The 26,863-nt window shown below is 39.7% G+C and overlaps 1 protein-coding gene across 3 annotated transcripts in view; it reads right to left on the bottom strand.

The window, feature by feature from the left end:
• The window catches only part of PRLR (prolactin receptor), a 112,839-nt gene that overhangs the window by 39,800 nt on the left and 46,176 nt on the right, over window positions 1–26,863 (bottom strand). For all 3 annotated transcript variants that reach the window (XM_042451519.1, XM_042451521.1, XM_042451520.1), the window contains exon 2: window positions 3,476–3,540. The gene's annotated coding sequence lies outside the window, so the exon portion shown is untranslated. The remainder of the gene's footprint in view (window positions 1–3,475; window positions 3,541–26,863) is intronic.

Here is a 26,863-nt window from a genome sequence, read left to right as displayed (position 1 = left end):
AATAAGATATGAACGAAACCATATGTACATATAACAAATGTGAATGGCTAAAAGTACATACAGCTGAAAACTAGAGATAAACACACTTTAATCAAGGCATGAAATGCATACAAAACTACACACACACACACACACACACACACACACACACACACACACACAAATATATATATATATGGAAGTAATATTTCTGGGAAAAGTGTATATGGAAAATAAAATAAATTTCTATGCAGGAATTAAAAGCAAAGCTTGTACCTGATATAGGCAAAGGATAAGATATGAATATAGATGGGATTTGGAGAAACAATGAAATTAAGAGTTTTTGACATCTCTACTTGCCAGCTAATTATAGACCTAACCATCACTACCACCCCTCTGCAAACAGCTTTGCAAAATGGATGTCATAGGATGGAATCACGGCTTTCCATGCTACATGTCCATGGAAATAGGAATGATGTTTGGATCTATTGAAAGGGAGCAATATACCCTTGCAAAAAGCCTAGAAGTAATGCCCCATCCCTGTGCCTCCTGTTACAGAACCAATGGGTCAGAAAACTCTCACCTGGCTGTACTGTGCCCATTAAAGTGTTCATTCCTCCTCCTCTATGAAATGGTATCTCTGGGTGGTGCCACAGTTTTCTTTTGAAGCAAAATTGCTATCCGTATTTCTTCACTGCTCAATTTTCCTTTTGACACTGTGGCTGAAACTGGCATTGTTTTCATTCTTTCTTTTTTTATCCCTGTACTGTTGCTTGCAGAGTGATTGTACAGTATTAAAGGGCTGCTAAACATCAACTTGGTGGATGCTTGTGTTGGTCTGATAAGCATTTGTGGGCAAGATTGGTCAGGAATGTTTCCTGCACCAGCAGGAAATGAATGGAGGTTGTGCAACAGCACAGCTGGGCCAACTCTTGCTCAAAGCCTGTTTCCATCAAAAGAGCTCCCTCCAGAAGAAACTTGAGAAGAACTGTTAAATGCTACAGTGTCTAATGTAGGTTTAACTATCACATCTTTCCTTGGTTTTCCGCATTTCACCAAACAACAATCCCCATTATGCTTTCAGGAAAAGTCACGATGGGTCCAAAACACACTTCAGAAATAATCCAGAGACCGCTTTAATTGCCTTGGCTCAGTGCTAGGGAATCCTGGGAATTATAACTTGGGCCCAGTACAGACCGCCACTTTGCAGCGGCCTGGGGTTGAAATTAAGGCTCGGGAGAGCAGAGCATCCACATGCTCCACGCTCTCCCAATGACATTTTGGGGGTGTGCGTGTTCAGACGGTGCATGCACCAATGATGTGCTTTGTGCACTGCATCTAAACGGGACGGCATGCAAGAGACGTCACTGCACCAGTCCAGTGTGCTAATATCTGTATCAGGCCTTATTGTGGACCCAGAGCTCTCTGACAGAGAAGGCTGAGTCTCACAAAACTACAGTTTCCAGAATTCCCTAGCACTGAGCCAGGGCAGTAGAAGTGGTCTCAAACTGATATTTTTTTAATGTTTTGTTTTGTGTGATTGTACGCCTTAGGCAGGTTTTTAATTTTTGTTTTAATTTTTGTGAACTCAATATGTACAGTGCTGTGCAAATTTACAGCGCTTTATAAATAAAGTTTAATAATAATAATAAACTGGATTAATTTGGCAGTCTCATACCCTCCAGAATTTCACAAATGAAAACTGGGACACATGTATCCAAGCAACTTCAGAATGTAGTTACAATAAAAAGGTTACGACAGTCATCCCTCCACATTTGTGAGTTTGACATTTGTGGTTTTGGTTATCTGTGAATGTTAAACCCAAAGTCCCTCCCAAGCCTTTTCTCAAGCCTTTCCAGGGTGGAAGGGGCCAGAAGAAGGGAGAGCTCTGTTCCACGAACATCTGCTACCCTGGAAATGGCTGCCATGAGGGATGCATGTGTTACTCACATTTTTTCCAAATTTGCAAGGGGCTTGTTCCCCTAATCCCTGCAAATGTGAAGGGTCAACTGTAGTGTGGAAAAAGAGACAAGCTAAAAGAGGTTGCAGCAGGTTGTTTTTGCTGGAGCCTCATGAGACGAGTAAGAATCTGTCCCTTCCTCTCTTCTTCCCGTTGCTGAGTTAAATGAGTGCAAACTAATTTTGTACTTTGAATACAGTTTGTAGTAACAGACATAAGCTGAACAGAAAGGAAGAAGAAATGGGAAAATGAGAGAAAAACCAGGATATTTTAAAAGCAGCTGGAAAAGTGGGATGACAGAGGATTACCATATATACTCGACTGTAAATCGACCTCATGTATATATAGGTCAAGGACAAGTTTTGGGGCCAAAATTATGGTTCTTGCTATGACTCGTGGATAAGTCAAAGAAAAAACTTAGGGGCATATAGCAAAAAATCTAAAGGATGAAGTAAAGCAAAACAGTGTCAAAGAACTTAGAAAATCCCAGCAGACATAACTCTTTGTGCTCACTCTTAAGGCTGGATGGAGGAGAGACTAGAGGGGTTCAGTGCTTCCAGGACAGATTATACTTTTGCTTTTCACCAGGGGATGTTTCCTTCTTTTAAATAAGAGTTCAGACACAGTACTTATATTGACCTGTGGCTAAGTCGACTTAGGTTTTTTGGGTCAATTTTTTGACCTAAATTTCTAGACTTATACATGAGTATACACAGCAATCATGACTGTCTCTGCCAAATCGGAACAGTTAGAGGATGAGTTCCAGAACTCCTTACTAACACTAGGCTGGCCGCTCTCCTGTTGTTTTTCTGTAAGGAAGCATTTTTCTTTTAAAATCAGGCAAGCCTTTGGCACCTAACTACCCTTGTTGTAAAAAAAAAAAAGGGGGGGGGAGTTACACTGGATGGGTACTCTATTTTATTTTCTTCATTGCTGTCTTTTTTCAATTGTGTGTTATTTTTCCCAAAGAAAACAAGGACAAAAATGGTTAAGCAGCAGCAGCAGCAACGGGATGTGTTTTGCCTTTTCTCCTAAAACAGTCTGCTGAAATTAAGAAACCTAGAGTGAGCAGTCACAAGAACACATGTGCATGCAAAATGTTTTATGTGCAAGTTTAAATTCTGGTAGTCAACATGAATTCTTGATCCAAGCATGGGTTGAGGCCTAACCTATTCCTCAGTTACATATCCATCTTCCCAACCTTCTGTCTTGAACTTGTCTTCAACTGGTGGATCTCAGGGTTCCAGTAGAAGATAAAGCAAATCCTACAGAATAAATCCTACTTGTTACGTTCTCATGTTTTCCTATTGATTACCACTGTATTGATATTGCTTATTTTTATTGTCTGCTTTATATGGCTGGGGGCTGGGAAGGGATTAGTTTGTTTTTCATTGTACTTCCACTGTTGTTAGCCACCCGGATTCCTTGTTGATTGGGTGGGGTACAAATAAATTTATTATTATTATTATTATTATTATTATTATTATTACTAGCCTGTTTCTGCTCTAGTAGACATACTGTAAAAGCCATACTTACGAGATTAAGGTGAATTATCATCCTTCTGCTCTTCTGCCGCCATTACTGACAAATCAAATGAATTCCTAAAGAAAAGAAATAAATGCTATTTTAATATAAATGTATAAGAGAAATAGTTCTGTTAAAAAAAAACTCCTTGCAAATGTGAGGGGGAGTGAAATTCCAATTTGGACCTCATAGGAAACAGAAGCATCTTGAAGCAGTCATCTTATATTCATTTACAAAGGGATAAGCCTACTGCATTCAGTACCTCAATGGAATTTCATATCTCTGTTTTTTGTTTGGTTTTTTTGCAAAGAATTCAAAGAATTTAAGAAGATAGGCTCATGTTTCTGTTCCCTCCACATCGATATATAAAACACAGGGATCCTAACCCATGACCTATTCATGTCTGAGCATGCCTATAGGTTTCAGGAGAACCATTCATCACAGGTTTTGATGATTTCAGTTAAAAGATAGAGCAGTCAAGCCTTTCATACCATTACCATTTACTGCAGATGATAGGGACCGACAAAGCTCTTGACACATAAGACAAAATATGTGCATTGATAGGCAGATACGATATACTATATACTACCACCACCAACAACAAGTTTATTGATTAGTCACCTGACCATATCAATAAAATACTAAATACGGTTACAAAATTACAGCATATAAAATACAAGATAAAAATATCAGAATGTCCACATATATACAAAGATAAAACTGAGTCACATTTAAAACTCAAATAAGGGGTATGCTACCAACACTACCAATATACAGATTGGGTATCCCTCATCAGGAAAACTGAAATCTGAAATACTCAAAAATTCAAAATTGTCCATCTGGGTGTTGAGATATTGATACCTTTGCTTTGAGTTCAATGTATACAAACTTTGTTTCTTGCACAAAATTATTTAAATATTGTGTATAAAGTAACCATTAGGCTATGTGTGTAAGGTCTATATGAAACATAAAAGATTTTTATGTTTAGACTTGGTCCCATCTCAAAGGTATTTCATTAGTTATATGCAGATATTCCAAAATCTGAAAAAAAATCCAAAATTCAAAACACTTCAGGTCCCAAGTATTTTGGATAATGGCTACTCAACCTGTATTATACTTACAACGCCGCAGCAGAAATAGATGGCACTCGTTCATATATGCAAATAAGCATTATAAATAATTATAATTAAATTATAGTCTTGCATTAAATATGAAAGTATGGTCTTCTGGTCATGATCCTACCTCAAGATGAAGTGGCGTAACTACAGTGGCAGAATTATGTTACGATTGTACATTAATGAGTTGCAACAGTGTGCTACTGAACATGCGTGCACACAAATGTGAAATATATAGTTGCAACGTTCAGTTCACATCTGCATGTGGATTGCACAATGGCATCATATGTCCAACTCTGGTTCCACAACTTTCAGCATCATGCCATGGCTAGAAAAGTACAACCACGTGTGTAAGGAAACATACACATGTGTAAGTCACGAAATGAATGCCAGGTCATATACCTCAGTTAGCAAGGTTCTGATTCAATACATTTTCCTGTCCTCTAGAGGGCATGTGAACATCAAATATTCAGTGCAGCCAAGGGTTTGATGGAAGAACTTTCTCAGCTGCTGTTCCCTCCAAAGAGCCTCTTATTCATACTCTATTGCTCACCCACCCTACCAAAATCAATTCGCTTGCTTTTCCTTTCTCCTTCCCTTACAATCCCATCATTTTTTCACCTCACTTTCTTTTGCTTGCTCATTCCCATGTGGACCCCAGAAAACGTCCTATGGTTAAGGGCTTCAAAGCCAGTTTTCCTCAGCCAGAGGAGAAGTCCCTATGTAGTGTCTGGCATAGAGCATAAGATGACTAGTGACTTTATCACACAGGGAAAATCACAGTGTGTGTGTGTTAAACAGTTGCAGTTAACATTGTCACATTTCACAAAGATCCATTATGCTGGGAATACACAGACAATAAACAGGCATTAAACAGCAAAAAATCATTCATGGGATTTCCCAGTGAATGATTTGTTGCTGTTTGTTGCCTGTTTATTCCCAGAATAATGGCACTTTAATTGTGACATTATGTGAAAATGTTAATTGCAACATCTGCCAGAAATTAATCATAGAATCATGCTGGAGGACCTACAAATGCCTAGAGAAGTGTTTTCTCTAGAAACCGCTAGGATCTCCAGCACAACTCTATGATCAACCTCTGGCAAAGTTGTGATGGAGGACTGAGAGATTCCTAGAGAAAACATATTAATTAAAACCACGAATAACCAAATTTGCAAAAGTCAAAGGTGCAAATGCGGAGGCCAACTGTATATATATAGAGAAGGAGAGCTAGCAAAGCTCCAGAAGTGGCATAGGAAGTACAACAGGATAAATGTGTTTAGTTAACTGTCAATATGCCAAACCAAGTACAAGTGCATGTGTGTTATAAGGGCGGAATTTAACTACTACTTTTATGTTAAATTGGCTTTATGTTTAAGTTAAAGCTCTTCACCAAAGGTCATAAAAATGAAGCTAGAAAATGCCACCAATTATTTTATTTCCACACTCCTTGTCCTTGCTTTGAACTTGGGAGCGTAGGAAACACATATATGGATTTCTGAGAACCCCATTGCTTGCTCACACTACCAAAATCCCTTCTCTTGCTTTTCCTTTCTCCTTCCTTTATAATCCCATCACTTTACCATCCCACTTTCTTTTGCGTGCTCATTCCCATGCAAAAGTCCTACAGTTAAGAGCAAAAGTCCAGTTTCCCCAACTGTAGTCCTCCTCCTCTATCTGCCTATGTAGCACCTTTCACGGTATTCATGAAATCATCCTCACAGCAACAGTGCACAGTATGTCATCAATATTCTGACACACGCTATTGTTTTATAGACAGCAAAGTAAGGTGGAAAGACTTGTTTGCCTAGGATTGTTGTGTCTTAGTATATTCATATATTTTTTTCTACACTGTAGAAAAGTGCCAAAGTGGCTCACAAAAATAGTAGTGTTATCAAAGACCATGTTCAAAACACACAGAATTTGCTACAAATGAGTCTTTAAAAAAAAAACAGGAAATACAATGTGTACAATGAAATAAATGAAATATTCATTATTGCAGGCCAATGAATCCAAACAATAAAGAAAATGCACATTGCTAATCCTGATCCTATTGCATGCCAATGAGTTACAGCATCTTGGCTAAGTATTTATTGTCTATTAAATTTATATCCTGCTTCTTCCATAGACTCAGGGAACTACAGATGGCTTTTCCCCACTCCTCATGGCATCCTCACAACAGTCCTGTGAAATCAGTCAAACGTCCCTTCATATCCATGGATTCTTTATCCATGGATTCAAGTATCCACGGCTTCCAAATATTCAAAAAATATATACATCCCCCCCCAAGCAAACATTGACTTTGCCATTTTATAGAAGGGACACCATTTTACTATGCCACTACGTATATTTCAAGATGACCTAAGGCAATTCTAATATGGGGATTTCTAGGACTGAGCTTATGTTACTTGCCCAAGGTTACCCATTGGTTTCTGTGGCTGACCAGGGAATTGAACCCCGATCTCCAGAGTCACAGTCCAGTGCCCAAACCATTACACCTCACTGACTTCCCTGTCCAAAAGCCTAACCAAAAACCATGCTGGCTTTCTGTGATTCATGGGAAACGTGTGTGGGGTGGTGGTGATGGTGGTTTTCACCAGGCTAGATGTCTTACAGCTCATCACTTTTCTAGCCAAGAAAAGCCAGCAGTAAAAGGAACAAACTGGGAACACAACAAACAAAGACACAAACTGAGAAACAAACTGGTAATACAACAGTTACATCAAGTTTCCTTGATGTACAGTACTTTCATCGACCCATGGATAAGTCGACTCAGTTTTTTTGGGTCAATTGTTTTACTAAACTTTCTAGACTGATATTTGGGCCCGTTACGGGCCTAAAAGTATGTGCTCTGCGCATACTAGGGTTAGAAAGGAGCATCCTTTCCAGATGCTCCCAACCCTAGCACGCGTGGAGCACGCACAAAATGGCGGCGGCCGTTCCACACGGCCGCCGCCATTATGACGTCACAACCGCACCGCCTCCAAAAGAGGCGGCGCGGACGTGACGTCTTTGCGCCTCACAAGGGCGCCTAGAGCCCCCTTTCCACGGTGTAAGAAGGAGCTCCGAAACGGAGCTCCTTCGGGGGTTTGCATCACTGGGCGCAGCCTTTAGATGGCTGCGCCCAGCGACACAGAGGAGAAAGGGGCCAAGCGGCCCCTTTCTCCTCCTCCCTGCCATCGCCGGGTGTCCTTGGGGCTTGAAGCCCCAAGGACACCCCTTTCCAGGCCGCGGGGAAGTGGCCTTTTGCCACTTCCCCGAGGCCTAGAAAGTGGTGGATCGGGGCCTCGGAGGCTGCCAGTCTGGCAGCTGAGGCCCCGATACAGCGGGGAAAGGGGCGGGTGCAGGCCGCCCCAAACGGGCGGTCTGTAACCCGCCATAGTAAGTTCTTTCTTTAAAAAAAAGGCTTGGAGGGAAGAGACATCCCACAATGGACCATAACAGACTTGGCATCCTTGTTTCTGCAAGGACATGTTCATTGCTACAATCAATGTATTGTTCTTATCTCTTGTTCACTGCAGAGTAATGAAAGATGGATAGCTCCTGAGCGATATGTTTCAGCTTTGAAAAGCATGGCAACATGTTTGTGGTTTTCTACCATAAACAGCCTCACCATGCAGAGTGCACTAAAAACAAATGAGCAATCAGATAACGGATCTACTGAATTCCTAATCCTTGATGGCAGATTAAGAAAATCAAGGAAAGTGAATCAAAGCCGCTTAGTTGTCAGGATTGTGAAGCAATGCAGTTTGAAAACAGAGGGGTTCCCTATGTACATAGTCCTCTTTATTCGTCTTCCTTGTTCCTTCTCTCACTAGCTCTTTCTCTTCTGCATTGTTTTACAATAAAAGACACACCAACGATAACACTGGTGACACAGTTTCAGTTGGAACAACTTACATAACATAATCATATTTTCAAATGTGTTATTTGTATCTTTTGCTCTTTTGGGGATATATTTGCATAAATGAGCTGTATAACTTTGACTGCTAGCAAACAGTTCCATAGATGGCCAGCTTGTTCTGTCAGATATTTAAAAAGTAATTTTTACACACTGGCCTTTTGCCATGTCCAGTCTCATAAACATTGGATTAGGGGGACTGAGAAGGGGATGGAAGAATGAAGGGAATAAAGGCTGCAAAAGATCAGGAGTCCTGTGCAAGCACAAACTTGCTTGGCTACTGGCAACAGGCACAAGGAAGTGCTAATCAGATTTCAATTATATTCTTTTTCGTTGTTATTCAGTCATTTTCTCTGTGAATTGGTATGAAAAAGATATTTGTATGAAAGCCTCTCTGTTTTACTTTTCTATTAAAATCATCTCAATAGATTGTGTTTACAATCCTCAGCAATGGGGAGTATTCCAAAAGTATTAAACATTACTGAACTAAGATGTTGCCAGATCACTTCAGGGAGAAAAAAAAATTAAAAAAACAAAAACAAAATCTTAATTCGGGGTTGCTGTTGCCAGGTCCAGATTTCCAGGGCTGTGTGTGCGCGCGTGCGTGTGTGCACCTTCAGAGATTTCACAGAAGCAAATGTTTGCCCACGTCATTTCCCCAGACTCTGTAGCATTGTTTGTTCTAGCATCTGAACCAAACCTGTTAAGCTTCTTGGTATATCTTGCACTATACTTTGGGATCCTCATGTTTTCATATCTCATATTTGGATGAAACTCAATGGGTGATCTTGGGCAAGTCACATGCTCTTAGCCTCAGGGAAGGCAATAGCAAACCTCCTCTGAACAACTCTTCCAAGAAAACCCCATGATAGGTTCACCTTAGGGTCACTATAAGTCAGAAATGACTTAAAGGTATACAACAACAACAAAAAATGGGAGATAGCATGTTTTTGAGAGAGTAAAGACCTTTCAGGAACACTTGGTCAGGTTTCCAATTTTAAAAAAATTGTCCCTTAGGTATGAATACAATGGGCCCTTCCCTTACTCGGGGGATCCGTTCTGGACCCCATCCCCCGTGTAAGGGGAATTCCATGTATGCTTAAGTTCCATTTAAATGAATGGGGCTCGTTCATGCAGCGGCATAGTGGTGCAGTGGCTTACGCACGTCATGGGTGCACGCACCATTACCCCTTCTTCCAGAGCAGCTTTCAGCTTATGCTGTGCACTGTATATCCAGGTAAACTAAAGCATCAAATTTAAAGTGCTCCTTCCTTCCCCCAAGTAATCTTCATTTCCTCTTGAAACTGAGGACAAAGGATCTCTTTGGACCATGCCAATCTCTCTGCCAATTCCCTGTCATATCTCCAATCAAATTTCCCTGTCCATCTATCACGCAGATGTCCTGATCCCATCACTGCTTTTGTTACACTAAAATTAAAGCCATCAACCAATTTGGAATCCCTTTATTGATTCCTGGGACAAGTCATTTAGCTTGTGTTACCTGGCCAGACAGCTGATCGCCTAGAGCTAATTTTGAGGTATAAATATGGTTTCAAAACCTAACCTCTGTGCACACAACCCCCATAAAGTCTGTGTATGTTCTGTATCACTCTTGGACCTCACAGTCTGAGCTACCACAGCTCTCTCTTCTCATCAGACAGTTAATTATAATCCCACTGCAAACCCCTAAAACTCTGGTATCCCCTTTCCATATTTCTATTTTGGTTAGCTCTGAATGATGCGTCTGTTTGACTTGCTATCTTGTGTGTGACAGCATCATGCATTTTTCAAATAAAAATAAAATAAAAATAAAAACTCTCTTAATTCACCCAAGACCTGGAGTCCTCCTCAATTAGTTCTGGTATATACTAGTGCAAAATGGTTCAAAGGTTACCCAAGCCTCTTGCAAAGCTAATTTCCCCAACATCTTATATAACACTGACAGTTGGTGGGGACCCCCACAGTCCCTCCCTCCCACCTGTTCCTTGGGTAACAGACCTCAGAAAATTTGGGAGTACACATCATCTGATCTTTAGTCAGTATGGACTGCTGACGAAGTTGATTCTAAATCTTGTAATCCTCCCAAAAGTAATTGCTCTGAGCACTGGTTTGGACAAAGTAGAGGTTATAAGGGAAAGGTGGAGTTCCCAACCTTGTTTGTCTATCATGAGAAACATCTGCAATAGAGAATCTGTGAGTGGATGCATTTACACTATCTTCCCATTTTCCTACACGGCATTCCCTCTAAAAAGGGATTTTTAACACTGGATGTTTACCTACCTCTGCAAGGTATGGCCGAGGGTGGTGGCATGGATCTCTAGGGGAGAAATTGTGAATGCTAGAAGAATGAGGTCCCCTTCTTTTTTCTCCCACTGGCTATCCCTTGTAAGGATCACTATGTTCACATGATTCCCACCACCATGGTTAATATGGGGTTAGGATGATGGGATGATGCAACTACTAGAGTAATACCTAGTTTGTCTTCCCTGCATGCTGGAGAGATATAGGAATTTTCTGCAACTTTCTTCTAAAAGTGTTTTGTTGCATACATGCAATGGCCCAGATGAGAACCTAATTTGCAACAGAGACATCTGCTAAGACTGGGAGACTCCAGGTTGGTAATTAAAATATATTGTAATGACTAAAACCAAAACATGATAATATAGTATTGCTGCTCCAAAAATTTAGAATGACCTGCTGGAGGAGATTCGGCTTATTACATCTCTAGATGCCTTTAAGAAGGCGATTAAAATGGATCTCTTCCAGCAGGCCTTCCCAAACTGACTTCCAATTAGTTTGAAACTATCTGCCCACCCAAATTAACCCCCCTACTACTACTGCTATTGCCGTTTTATTTATTTTAAATAATGTTATTGGGGATTGTATGGTTTTAATTTATGTTACTTTATATGTGCAAGGGGGAGGGATGGAGGGTTGGGGGATTGAGGAAATGTTTTGTATAATTGTATTTGAATCCTGCTGTACCCACCTTGGTCCTCAGGGAGAGGCAGGCTACAAATAAATATATTATTATTATTATCATTATTAATATACAGGAAAGCAACTTACAGTGACTAAGACAAGAAGTTAGAAACACAAAATGGTGAAATGAAAGTATAAGTCAATTACTTTGTGGAATGGAAGAATGATTGAATAAAGAAATTAATTTGATAAATGAGAAGGTATGAGAAGGTCTAGGTAAGGTGATAGAGAAGTGTGTATAGGATACGGTAAATATGAGAGAATTTGATTAGGAAATTGCAAAGATGCAAAAAAATGAGGGATTGTTAATATTAATGATATTAATATTAATATAGTATTTATTATTACTAATATTGGTATGCAAATGTGTCAGGGTGTGAATGGAATATATGTCAATTGCTAATTGTTTTTAAACGTGTTCATCTATGTTTTCTAATTGCATAAATGCTTAATAAAAATTATTTTAAAAAAAGACTGGGAATGAATGGCAATGAACATATGTGGATTTCCTTTGCTGGAGAAGGCGAACACATTCCAAATGTTAGAACCCTGAGAAGACAGTCTTTGTTTCCCAAAAAGGCCTGAGAAGAGGAGAAAACTATTGGCAATCGAATGGATAAACCGAAAGAATCTAAGTATCCTAGTCTGTATTTTAAACAGATTTGGTGTTTTGCTTTGTCGTCTTTTCAATAACTTTAGAAATAACAACAAATCTCATGGCAGTGCTTTTCTTGTAGCACTAAGCGTTCTTGACTTGCTCTATTAACTGCCCAGGATCTATTACTGAGACATTTACTCTCTGAGAGCAAATCTCAACCCAGTTAATATTACAAAGGGACTTTGGTCGAAAGAATGTTTGCTGGAGCTTTATGAACTTTGCCATAGCGACAAGTGAGGCTAGAGTTGAAAGGAACATATTGTTAGTGGGAAAGGCTCTTGTATTGAGTTATGGGTTCAAGTAAAATTCAAGAAATGCAGTCAAAGGCCACCATGAAAAGCAGTTTACACTGGATTGGTTTAACAGAGGAGGATAACACAGAACAAGAGTTTACAGACTTTACATATCATCTCTGACAGCCACACATGATATTCAGTCACATGTCCTTTGTCCCAGACAATGTTTTAATGAAACAAAATAGAGCTGTTGTTACTGTGTGCCTTCAAGGCATTTCCAGCTTATGGTGACCCTATCATGAAGTTTTCTCAGCAAGTTTCTCCAGATGGGGTTTGCCACTGCCATCCTCTGAGGCCAAGAGTGTGTGACTTGTCCAAGGTCAGTCAGTGGGTTTCCATGGCCAAACAGGGATTCGAACTCTGGTCTCCAGAGTCCAACACTCAAACCACTACAGCATGCTGGCCTCTCAAAACAGAGCTACCATGGATGAAATCTGAAGAGGAAGCCAGTTGTGAAGGTGGGGCAAACTCATTCTTCCCATTAAGGTAGCTTTTCTGCTACATAAATATGGCTCCTTTCTTATACTGTTGATGTGTATGTGTGTTGTGTGCTTTCAAGTAGTTTCCAACTTACGGTGACCCTAAGGTAAATCTATCACGGCATTTTCTTGGTACTAGTATCTTTTCTTTCCTGGGACAAAAACTAAAGGATATTTTTGGGTGGTGGTGGAAGAGCAGTGCTTCTTAAAGTTTCTAAGGTGGGACATCAGCATTCCCCCCCCCCCCCAGTGTGCCAGGGAGTTGTACCATATTTGTGCCCATTGTCTACAATTCTTTCTTTCTTTTCTGGAAACCTTCCGGGCACTGGTACTAGTGGCTCATGGACCCGCACTGGTCCACAGGTGACCACTTTGAGTAGCACTGTAGGGGAAAGTATTAAGACACTTCTTCCCCGGAATACATCTTCTACTTAAAAGAGTGCAGTTTCCACAGTCAGATCTGGTAACAAACAAACAAGGAAAAAACACATCACATACGCGCGCACACATCAGTGACCAATCAGATATACCCGAGCATCATGGAAACACCCTGTTTTGAAGAATCCATTGAGCTCACTTATGGGACTCAGATTTTAAACAATGTAATGCAAACACATGCAACAGCACAATACACTGGGCAAGCTCTTCATGGTAGGCAACATCATCTTACCTGGGTGGTTTCTTGCAGTAGTGCTTGCAGACATATTTGAGCAACAAATGCATTTAAACCCAAGGGACCTTTTCTCATTCCGAACAGAATCTGGGTCTGCTCTGTACAAATCCAGGCAGGTGCTTCAGACATATGGCCATAAAAGGCAAACCGTGGTAAGTAATGAAACTAAAATTGGGCCGGATATAGCCAGGCAAACAGAGTAGAGATGTAGATTTAATTTTTACAATAAAAATGACTTTTATATAGAGCCAGTGGGTGAGATGGTTGTGTAAACTCTGGTTTAAAGAGCCTGTGCTCAGTGGCAAGTTTTCCTCCTCTCACGCCACACCACCTCCATTATTTAGGGAAACTGTTATAACTGTTATGATGTTTGCCTGAAGTTTTTATTTCAGTCCAGAACAGAACTGCTTCTGTGGATTAAACATAAAGGCTACCTTTGGATATAAGAATCAACTATGATTCACTGTTATAGAAACAAGTTTTAGTGAAACTGTAGGCTTACCGTCTCCTTCCATCCTCTCTATTCCTCCAGTTCAGTTCCAAGGAGGAGATTCAAAACTTCCATTTCTGTTTTGATTAACCACAGTTAGTGTTATGTCCAGATCCTGTTGTTGTTGTTGTTGTTGTGTGGCTTCAAGTCATTTTTGACTTATGATGACCCTATCATGGGCTTTTCTTGGCAAGATTTGTTCAGAGTTTGTTTGCTGTTGCCTTCCTCTGAGGCTGAAAGAGTTTGACTTGTTCAAATCACCCAGTGGGTTTCCATGGTTAATCTTCAATGTGAGTTTTTTTGAGACAAGTCACTTTCATGACTCAAAGTTTGCAAGCAGTTTGTTCTAGGAAGCCATAATTAAGATTAACCACTAGAATATTCTGGGTCAGATGTAACAATAACCTGTAGTTAATCAAAAGCAAAATGTGGAAGCTTTTAGTCTCCTGAAGGTTGTATTTAAGGGAGAAGATAATACAAGCTTGAGGCATCAAGTAGTTCATTCTTGTAATGATAAAATGTAGTTTATCATTATAGTCAAGCCTGTATGAATGTTACTGGCATATAATTGGATAATAAATTATGTAACCATCACTTAGCCTGAATCTCTGCCAAGACACAGTGATCTGCCATGTATTGTGAGATGGGACAATGTCCTGAAGATGAGACTGAAATGACAGCTCTCCACAGGGAATAATTTAGAATTAATTTATGTTTTTGCTAATACATTCAAAGTGGAATAAAACAACAACAACAATAAAAGGAAATGCCAATATTTCTTGGTTATTCCAGGAGGAAGACAGAAAATTCTATTTTAAAAAAAATTTGGAAACTCCTATCTGCACAGTATTTGATATCATTAAGTGCAATTTGATTGGGTTCAAAAATATTAGCTCCAATCTATTTCTAGTCATAGCTCATGGCCTAGAGTTGCCAGGTTTCCTGAAGAGCCATATGGAACAACCTCCTCCTACTTGCTAGACCAGTGCAACACTAGGTGAGGCACATGAGGCAGGTCTGCAGAAGCCATCTCAAGTACCATGGGTGAAGAACTTCTCGTGAGATCTCATGGTTCCCCTGAAACTTGAAATTTTGTGGGAACTCAAAACCCCACAGAAATCTCATGATGGCAAACCAGCCATCACAAGGTAAAAAGGCCATGTTGCTGCTCTTCTAGCATCCACAGCCAGAGAGGAGAAACACGAGCACCATGTCAACTACAATCTTCACAGATGGACCCCTGGTTTGTGACAAGGCTTGACTGCTGCATGCTCAGAGGTTGGTCTATTAGAAGAACAGTCAAATGACACACAATCTCAAATGAGTTCAAGGCATACAGGATTTGGGGCTTCCTGTCCCCAAATATGGACCCAGACTCCATTCCCTTAAATATGAAACACTCCTGGGACACCTTGGAATTGTATCATTGCCTGAAGGAACAGAAAGGAATATGTATCTGCATCCGCACATACTAGTGTGGATGTATTGTTTTGCTCATTTAGCCTCAGATGACAATGGCTGCATCTGCACTGCAGAAATAAGCCAATTTGACACCACTTCAGTGATAAGGAATTCTGGGAACTGTAGTTTTATGAAATATTTAGCTTTCTTTGGCAGAGAGCTCTGGTGCCACAACAACATTGACCCATGGCAGTTAAAGTGGTGTGTCAAACTGGATTTTTTCTGCAGTATCGATGCAGTCAACCACCAAGGGCAGGCAGATTTATACATGAAGGAAGTCTGTCCTTCAAATAGTGTAGCCCCAAGAAATTCAATGGAAGGCACATCTCATAATGTATACTTGAAAAATGCACATAGAGTACTTCAATTAATGGGAAAATGCATACAACAAAATGTGCCCACAAAGGGGAAAAATGCTAGAAATTGTACACATTAAGAAAAATACATATCAAAATATTCGCAAATTTCCATATATAAGTGCCCCAACCATAATCATCCAACCTATTCAAAAAGGATGGGAAGGAATTGGAAATTGGGATTTAGAGAAACACAGTTATTATCAAAATGAAAGGATTTGCATGCCCATAGCAAAACCCCTCCAAACAAATCTTGCCAAGAAAACCCATGATAGGATCACTACCTTAGGCTCACCATGAGTTGGAAACAACTTGAAGGTACACAACAATACAAGCCCTAACAAGGAGCTATCAATGTAACTTTTGATTTAAAAAGTTGTCTTGTCTTGAAAAGCTATGTATCAAGACATAGCCAGGTTGTGGGACTAGGGCTGCCACCTCTTAACCCAAAAGAAGGCCCTGAATCTGCACTGTTTTTGCAACAAACAAACATTGCAGCTTCAGGGGCCTTCTTTTGGGTTAAGAGGTGGCAGCCCTAGTCCCACAACCTGGCTATGTCTTGATACATAGCTTTTCAAGACAAGCAGCATTCAGCAATAAACTTTCCTCCCTTTGGGCTGATTTTCTTCCTTTTTTTAAAAACAAGCAGTGTAATAAACAATTCAATTGCAGATCCTATCTTGCATTGCATTTAGTCATACTAAGAAAATGTTATTAGGAGATGGAAACAGCTTGCAATATCATAACTACAGGCAAACTTTGTACTTGGCCCAGCTCTTGATTAAATAATATGTATACTTATGTAGGTCACAATGGTTGAAATCTGATTTTGGATGTGATACAACTCTCCAAAGCAGCATAAATATTGATTCTGATGTTGAGATCCTATATAGGAGGTTAAGGGATTTTGCAATCAAATCATTCTTATATTCTTATATGCCAGTATGAAAGGACTTCAAAATCTATAATCGTAAAAGTAGTGGTGGACAAGATGAGTTCCTGAGATGACATGCAGCCCCCTGGGGCAGTTTTTGCAGTCCATGACACCTCTCCAAGTCCCTGGACTGCCCCTTTTCTGTCCCCACAAAAGAGGGAAATCTGAAGCCTCCAGGAGTGGCAATTTGCCTTTTCAGTAGGTTGCAGAGTCCTCCTGCACTGTTCAACATTAATAAATGCTTGTTTTTCAAACCCAAAAGTAGACCTCTGGCCACTTCTGACTGTCCCCCCACTTTGGGGGATATTTTTGACAGCCCATATGGCTTCTGGAGGACCCCTTGGGCAGAACATTGGTCCCTGGACCTGAAGTAGTTGCCCATCCATGTGCTAAAATTTGGACTACTACTTTGTCTTCCTGTGTGAACCTGAACAGAGGGCCTTTCTCTCACACTGTAACAATGTGTCACCAACCATTTGGAATAGACTTCAAATAAGAGATGAGATACAGTATTCATCTATGGTAATAGAATCCACACAGCTGAATATTCTGTCTATCCTACATGCATTTTATATTGCTTTGTTAGCCTATGTTTTTAAAGATAAAATGAATGCCCCAAATTTTTCATGTATAAAGCATCCAGTTGTTTCAGTTTGCTTGGTGTGCCTTGGAAGATGCTTATAACAAATTTCAACTGCCTGGTTTTGTTGAAAGTACCACAACTATTTGAGGTACCCTGAGCCCCCAGTTTAGAGTTTTAATGTATAAACATGTCCCACATCCCTGTCAGACGTTTCTTGCATTCAGGAATCCTACAAGAGATGTAATATATAAGGGCTGGAGTAGATGGTACAGATGTGAGAGCTGGACACTGAAGGAAGCAGACAGAAAGAAAATCAACTCATTCGAGATGTGGTGCTGAAGAAGAGTGTTGAGTATAATGGCCAAGAAGACAAACAAATGGTTTCTTGAACAGATTGGACCGGAGCAATCCTTGGAAGCCAAGATTATCAGGTTGTGGCTATCATACTTTGGCCACAGAATGAGAAAGCATGGATTACTAGAAAAAATAATAACGCTAGTAAAGGTGGAAGGTGGAAGGAAGGAGCCAGAATTTGACATATACATTCAAAATCCAGCTCTTTTCATTGATTTAGTGAATGAACGCTGTTAGTGTAAATTTTAATAAACACTATTTCAAGTTGTTCGATGATGACAAATATTGTCTTCTGCATGCTAGGTTTTTGTCACATCAACTGCATGCCAGCTGTTGGCAGCTTCACCATATGCTGTCAAATCTTGCCAAATGCTGTTGGAAGTTGTTTTCTTAAGAGTTGACTGCTACGGCATGCCAGCTGTCAGGCCCTGTATACAACTTATTTTATTCCTCGTGTAATTTTGAAAATATCCACTTTAGCTATTTAGAGGTGGAATTCAACAGCTGTAGGAAGAATATCTACTTCCAAAAGATAAGAGTAACTTTCCATCCACATACTTGGTTACACCACTCAATTTGGCTTCTACTGACCTTTTAAAAATATTGCAGCTCACAATAAATCAACCTCCAGTTTTGCTAACATAAAACCACAACTCCCCCCCCTCCCTTTTGTCCTTTTCCTACAAGGAACCTGTGAATTTTATTTAAGGGTGGAGAAAAATTGCAATAACAACTGGATTTATATTTCCAAACCTATGCAGCGAGCTTGCTTGTTTGTCCCAGCAGTCCTAGGTGTCACCTGAAACATGTATATCTAATAATTCCTAATATATTTATGTCTGTGCCTGCTCTTCCACTTTATCATATTCCTGGAGAAGCGAGTCCCAAGATACACAACAGAATGTCCTTTGTTATTAAAGTGCTGAGAATTTCAGCTTTAGCTGAATGCTTTCTAATTGTATGCTGTTGGCTGAAACATACCTGTTCCAGTGAGTTCTTGTAAACAATCCAGATAGTCTCAGGAGAGCTTCTTAAATGACATACAATAGTTCAGTACTGAAGACACAGAAATATGTCAACTGATTTTCAGGACTTGCAAATCCATGTGGAGATACAATGCCTCCAGAATCCTTTTTGATGGAGGACTTAGTAAGCAAGCATGAAATCAATCATGATCTTTTCAGCAAGATTGGATTGATAGTTTTTACAACCATAAACACTCCTTGGCTAGAAGAAAAAGCTGATCCAAAACCTGTTGCTTTTTTGAAATCTCAAGTTTTGACACTTGTTTTGGTGGCAGGAAAAAGTGATGCTAAGTGGATGATATCTTAATTCCAATATGCATTTGGCTAATTTTAGTGGAGGTTGTAGTCAAGAAATCAGAGGAAAACGAAGACTTAGAAGGGTGGCTGTGAGGAACTCAACCCAGAAGTATAAAGATCTTGAAGTGTAAATATATATAATTAAATACCGGAACCATCCAATCCATAGTATTTCAGTTTCTATGTATAGCTATGAAAGCTGGACAGTGACAAAGATGATAGGATAAGAACCAATTCATTTGAAATGTGGTGCTGGAGGAGAATTCTGTGGACACTATGGACAGACAAAAAGACAAATACATGCCACTGAGATCAAATTATTGCCTAAGCAATCTTTAGAAACAAGGATGACTAAATTGACACTATTGTACTTAATGATATTTTGGGACAACATGACTTGGTAGTAAAGATGATAATGCTTGATAAAACAGAAGACAGTAGGAAAAAAGAAAGAACATATTATGGATGAACTGTTTCAGAAAAGGAAGCCATGGCCCTGAGTTTGCAAGACTTCAACTGGCCTGTTGATAACTCTTGGAAGACTCTCTTTCATAGGGTCATTGTAAGTTGAAGCCAACTTGACATGAAATAAGATTTTTTAAAGCATAATTTTTATTATTATGTACAACTTATCATTGTTATGTCTTAATACAGCCATATTTGTTCTTATCATTTCCAATCTTAATATCAACCATATCAACCATAATTATTCTTATCATAATATATTTCCACCTATATTTTCTTTAAAATTCCTTTGCCTTCCCACCTTGATCTTCTGCTCTTCATATTGGATGAAAATTCTCTGCTGCAATCTTCATAGTACTTCGCTACGAAATTTCTTTTATCTCACTTAACCACTGCTTTCTAAAAACCAATTTGATTCTGTTTTTTTTTAACTACCAAATCTGTGCATTTTCCGGTTTTATTTTCTTCTGTTTTTAACATATTGCTGCTTTCTGCTTATATAAATGTATACAATATTACATTTTTCTTTGTTTTGGTATCAGAGATACCATCTTTAGAGGATTGGTTACTGAGGACTTTGGATTTAATGGAAATGGATAGATTGACCTAAAAGGTACTTAAAAGATAAGACAATTATCTTTGTGAAACATTAGTGAGATATTGTGAAGTTAGGTGGTTATAGATAAAATAATAAAATAAGATTTTTTTAATGCATGGGCTTTTAAGCAGTTGTATTTGATGTGTAGAATGGAACTCGCACAATAAATGCAAGCAATACCTAGCCTCATTAATGAATTGTGTAATGGTGACTGACATGGCGACGAAATGGCTTACACCAGCAGAATCAAAATACTGGGTTTATTATTGCACAAGCATGAAAACAAGATTACAACGAGTGGCAAAAGGTTCATCCTAGCTGTACAATGCCACCACATACAACTCTAAATATTGTGTTATCTCTGCTTATAAACTAAATGGGTATTTTATTATTGGCTGTATGATTTTAACCATTTAAAAACTGCCTTGTGAGGACAGACAGGTTAGTATATTTTAAATAATTAAATAAAACAAATGACAGAGCCAAACCAAACCAAACATGATACAGTTTATATAGGCGGGTTACAGACCGCCATTAAAGTACGGACTCAGTCTGTACTAGGGTTAGGAAGGTGCGGTGCTTCCGCACCCCCTAACCCAAGTACGGACTGAGTCTGTACAAAATGGCGGCTCCCCTTCCACAAGGGGGCCGCCATGACGTCACGACTGCGCCGCCTCTACACGGGGTGGCGCGGACGTGACGTCGTCGGTCCGCGCCAGGGCGCCTAGGGCGCCCTTTCGGCAGACCAGGAAGGAGCTCCGTTTCGGAGCTCCTTCCTGGTTTGCGACGGCTCTTTGCTTCGCTGGGCGCAGCCTTCAGACGGCTGCGCCCAGCGAAGCAATGGAGAAAGGGGCCAAGCGGCCCCTTTCTCCTTCTCCCTGCCGCCACAGGGTGTCCTTGGGGCTTGAAGCCCCAGGGACACCCCTTTTCAGGCTGCAGGGAAGCAGCGTTTTGCTGCTTCCCCGCAGCCTGAAAAGCGGCGGATCAGGGCCTCAGCGGCTGCCGTTCTGGCCGCTGAGGCCCCGATACACCGGGGAAAGGGGCGGGTACAGCCCGCCCCAAATGGGCGGTCTATAACCCGCCCTAATAAGCAACTGCATTAATAGTTTTGTTTTTTTTAAAAAAGAAAGTAATATAAGGGTGATCCAGATTGGGGGAACAGGATATTATAGAATTTATCACATGCATGTTAATTCAGTTTACCTCGATCCAGTTTAAAATTTAATTTCGGCAGCATCCTGATGTTATCAGATGGTTTTTACTGCTGAATTGCTGCCCGAATACAGCCCGGGTCCATCCCCACTTCCAGAGCTCCTCTTCGCAACTCTTTTTGGATCCAGGAGTTTTCCAAGTTAAGAAAATGGCTGCTGGGGTGGCTCTGGAAGCGGGTATGAACTCGGACCGTATTCGGGATGCAAATTCAGTGATAAAAACCATCTGATAACATCAGGATGCTGTCCAAATTAAATTATAAACTGGATAGAGGTAAGCTGAATTAACAAGCATGCAATAAGCTCCTTTAATTCTTCATTTCCATGCTAGCTAGTTGCACAAATAAATATGTCCATTGGTACATTTTGGAGAGACTGCAGCAGTTTGCTTTTGTCTGCTTTTTAGCCTTTGGGGAAAGTCCAGATTCTTCTCCTTCTTCTCCTCTCTCTTTGCTGAGTTAATTGAATGCAAACTACTTTTGTACTTTGAATTCAGTTTGCAGCAATTGAAGTACGTTGAGGACAAAGGACAAAGTGAGAGGAGGAGAAAGAAACAGACACATTTTAAAAGCTCCTGAAAAAGAGGGGAAACAAAGCATTAGTTGGGACTGTCCCTGCCAAATTAGGACAGGCAGAAGGTATCCTTTCCAAACTGACACTCCTTGTATGAAAGGTTAAAAGGTTTCCTATCTGGCCATGGCACTGCCTTAACATTTTTTTGTTTTGTTTTGTTTTATGACTCATTTTTATTGTTTATTTCTCTGGTTCCTTGTCTCTACTCCTACTTTCCAGTTTGCCTTTGGCAGCTGCCTGTCACTTAGCCTGGACACTTTTTCCTAAGTTGCCTTCTCTAAAATGTGCATAAAACCACAGGTAATACCTCCAGAGGTATATTGTGAAACCACATTATCTAAGAGGGCACAAATAAAGTAAATACAACAATTTAAAGTAGTGTCAGGTGGGAACAAATCATGTGCTTTTAGTTGTTGTTTTATGGGCGGAGGAAGAAGTAATTCCTTCTAGCTGAAAGGTTTCAGTGCATGCATTGGCAAGCTAGGTTTAGTACAGCCAGATTTCCATAAGCATCCAGAGTTTTACCTCTGGTTCACTCACTTGTGGGAACAAGCCCGGCTGACAGAAAGTACTGCCAAAAGTGCAAATTACATAAACTGATAGGGGATAAGGAAAAGCATAAACATATTTCCTTCTAATCACTTTTGATTATATGGGAAAGATCAAGTGCCTGCTGCAAAAATAGTTGACCATGCAATTCAGACTTAACCTTCAATATACCCTTTTCCATTTCAATGTATTTGGCAAACAATATCTGAGATCCAAACCATAAAGATTCTCTTCCCAGTCCAATGTTAGTATCTCCTCTTGAGGATCCAGTTTGACAATACAGTCAGTGTAAATTAGGGTAAGTTTCTCATATATAGAAACTTTCAGATGACTTTCCCAAAAGAATGAATGCAGTTTTGACACCTCTTTTAACTGTCATGGTTCCATCCTATGGAATCCTGGGGTGCAAATAGGCACCAAAGCTCTCTGACATAGAAGGCTAGATATTTCACAAAACTACAAATTCCAGAATTCTGTACCATTCAACCAGAGCAGTTTATGGAATGTCAAACTGCATTAATTCTGCAGTGTAGATATAGCCTTAAAAGAAAGAGAAAAAAACATTGGAATTGCAGCTTTGCACATTCATTTGTGAAATCAGTGTTTTCTGCTGCTCCAGAAAACAGAACCTGGAGCAATGGATTCACACTACAGGAAAAGAGATTCCATCTCAACATTAGGAGAAACTTCCTGACAGTAAGAGCTGTTTGACAGTGAAGCACACTTCCTTGGAGAGTGGCCGAGTCTCCTTCTTTGGAGGTTTTTAAACAGAGGCTGGATGGCCACATCTGTTGGGTGCTTTGATTGTGGATTTCTGCATGGCAGGGGGTTGGACTGGATGGTCCTTGTGGTTTCTTCCAACCCTATGATTCCGTAATTCTAAATAAGATACAATACACCAGGTAAATATATTGGGAAAGGAGGGAGAGAGGAAGGGAATCTGGAAATGAGAATCGGCCAGGTACTCAACTGCTAATCAATCCAAATTTCTGACAGTGTACTTTCAATTCTCCTCCCCCCCTCACCTTTTCAAGGAATCATGAGTGATTGCAATGTTATATGCTGTCAAATCAACTCAGCCTTGGACATTATCACATAGGTTTTGCTCTTGCCACAATTGCGTTCATGGAAGAAAATGGAAACATACTGGTTTGGAAGTACAGTATTCATTATCACACCCATGTGTGTGCCTGATATCAGAAGTGCTACAGAAGCGGTGTTTCTCACCTGAGGACAAATGGGACAGCAGGGCAACTGCAAGCTTATTGATGACGAAAAATTAAATCAATGTACCCTAGAGCAAATTAACACTGAATTATCTCTAGAAACTAAAAATGACTAAACTGAGACAATTGTATGTTGCACGTACAGTATCATGAGATGACATGACTCATTGGAAATGACAATAATGCTTGGTAAAGTTGAAGGTGGCATGAAAAAAGGAAGATCACAGTACATGAAGGTTCATTTAACAAGGAAGCCACAGATGTGAACCTGCAAGACCTGAGCAGAGCTGTTGATGACTGGGGATCATGGTGACTGCTAGTTGTGTTATAGTTATTCTATAATGTAAGGGTAAAATGGTTAACCCAGTGTAGATACTATTATTGCAATTTAAGCATTTTTTACTTTTGAAGTCTCATTTCAATTTCTTTTGTTTTCAAAATAATTTTGTCAATTGCTTCATTAAATTCCAGACAGAAAGATGGAGTAGATTTTAATTTTAAATACATTTAGATAAACAAATACGGAACACAGCAATTGTGGAGGCTGATTATTTAGGGCGTGCTTCAAGTTTCTGGCAACAGAATACTGTACTAACAATATTTACAAAGGAACAACATAATCATTTACTAGGAAATAGGAAGGCAGGGAAGTAACCAGTCTAGTTCAGTACTTGAGAAGCTTCAGTTGTACCCAATAACTTCACTATAGTTGACCACCACTGTGCCAAGATTTCCACAAAACTTAGACACGGTGGTGTCTGGAAGTGCAGGTGTTCCCAAAAAGGCACAACACATTTTCCCCAATTCAAGCAGAATCATGCTCAAAAGTTACTTAATCCAGCCACTGCTTTATAAAGCCATTGTCAACCACTTTTCTGTCTCAACCATGATTTTCAATCAAATTCAGGTGTGATCAAATTCAAGATGCCTCCCAGATAGATTAAGGGAAAGCCTAAAGCTAGACAATGGCCAAGAATTTTGCCAAAGCATAGATGTTATTTTGGAATGATTATATTTTATGCATTGCTTCTTATTTCAACATCTCATTTCACTGTGCCCTTTGTTGATTTTTATTTTGGAAAATAATGTACAATGGCTCCTCTTCTTGTCCATATTTGTTATTTTAGTAGGGTAGGTTCACTCTCCTAACAAAACAAATATGGACAAGAGGAAGATACATAAGAGGTTATTTTGTTATGGGCTGGATAAGGAAAAACATTTTATCAAGCATTGATGGTGGTCACAAAGGGGGAGATGGGTTTTAAAAATCAGAAAAGATGAAACTCAACTAATTCTTTCTCTTTTTTTCTTCAGAAGGAGCTCTTACATTTCCATAATTAAACTAGAAAAGAATCTTTTAGAATCCAAGCATTAAAAATCCAAGGACTGAAGAACTCACACGAAGGGCAAGGTCAATTACAAATATATGTGCGGATCTGCCAAGAGACGAGAGATGTGGTGTCTGGTTCTTGGAATTTCATTCCACACAAATTTACTGCAATTAGTTGAAGTTGGGCAATTATTATGCTCTTCTAAAATAACCTGCACAAATTAGCTTGTAACTACAGTACTACAGTTTGTTCATTTGTTCATTGGATTTAAATCCCACTTTTCTTCCAAAAATGGGACTTGACATCTGAATTTTCACTGGAGCAAAGGAGAATCAACCAAGGCAAGCCTTACCATAAGGCCATTACCTTCAGTCACAGATGTAGACTGATGGCAGAACAGTGACAGAAGCTCCCCAGCTGTTCTTCTGTATTGGAAGACACAACTGTGTGTTTCAGGTAGTCTAGGAGTTGTAGTCAAAAAAGGTAATGTTTCTGGTCTCTGAATCTAAGCAACATTCTTCCCTTCCTGGCTCGGGTAGTTTTACATATTTTTTAAAAAAGGTTTTCTCATTTTAACTACAGCAAAAGACAATTATATATGCCCATGGAAGAAATGATGACTTTCCAGCTGAAAAACAGAGTGATGTGGGTGTGAGGAACAGAAAGAGAACAAGTCTCATGTTTTCCCAGAGCCATACTCAGCATTTCAGATTCACTCTAAAAACCTTTTTGGTGCAGATGAATTAAGATTCCAGATATATAGCTAAACATATCTATATATAGCTAAACAAATCATAGTTGTCTTGACCTCTATTATACAACCAAGTTAAATAATGCCAAGTTTTCTGAAAAGAAAGTAAAAATGCTATTTTAAGCAAACCATGGAAAACCATTTGTAAGGAATCCCATGGTGGGGTAGATTTAACCACCAAGTGGAGATTCTGGCCTCATGCTAAAGTTACAAAGATAGGATCACTTCATGTTTTGTTTCATGTTATTCATGCATAACTGACTTTGTTTTCTTTTTTGAAAGATAATAATCCTTCAGGGAAAAGGGGATATTCTTTCAGTTCAAAGAATGGGAATACATAGTTACCAGTTGCCATGGGTAATTGCCATTAATTCTGACGTGCTTTAAGTTAGAACAGTAAGAATAAAGCATAGCAGATTGGTAACTCTTGTTGATAAAAAAGCAAATACTGCTTATTCCCAGTGTGTGATGCTGACTGAGCTACATGACAGAGTTCTCACAGGTTTGTTTTCTGATCTGACTTAGAACTTTTGAGCTGCTTTCTATCTTGCCTTGCTTACGACCTTGATAACACGCAAATTGCCTTGCTGGAAGAGACCAAAGTTTCCCTATCTCTGTATCTGTCTCTACTAGTAGTTTACGTGATGTCACTAGTGCATTATTATTATTATTATTATTATTATTATTATTATTATTATTTTATATAGTGCTGTAGATTTACACAGTGCTGTACATATAAACAATAAAATAGATAAAGTAAACCTGGCCATGGCATACAATCTAAGAAATAATAGCATAATACATATACATAATACATAACAATACAGAGGTGACATAGCACATTCAGCCTGCTGGCTGCCTGTTGTCCACCAATGACTTGTGCGAACAAGGGGTTCCCTTTCGCTTCCGAGCTCAATATAAGGTGTTGGTGATTACCTATAAAGCCCTAAATGGCCTGGGCCCAGGATACCTAAAGGACCGCCTCTCCCCGTACATTCCGCCTCGCACCCTCAGAACGTCTGGGCAACAATTACTGAAGGTGCCTGGGGCTAGGTTAGCCTCCACCACACGGAGGACATTTTCCACAGCTGC

The sequence above is a fragment of the Sceloporus undulatus genome, chromosome 2 (genome assembly GCF_019175285.1).
Source record: "Sceloporus undulatus isolate JIND9_A2432 ecotype Alabama chromosome 2, SceUnd_v1.1, whole genome shotgun sequence".
Classification (NCBI taxonomy): Eukaryota; Metazoa; Chordata; class Lepidosauria; order Squamata; family Phrynosomatidae; genus Sceloporus; species Sceloporus undulatus.
The sequence above is the reverse complement of the archived record's forward strand: the minus strand, read 5'-3'. Positions and strand labels throughout refer to the sequence as shown.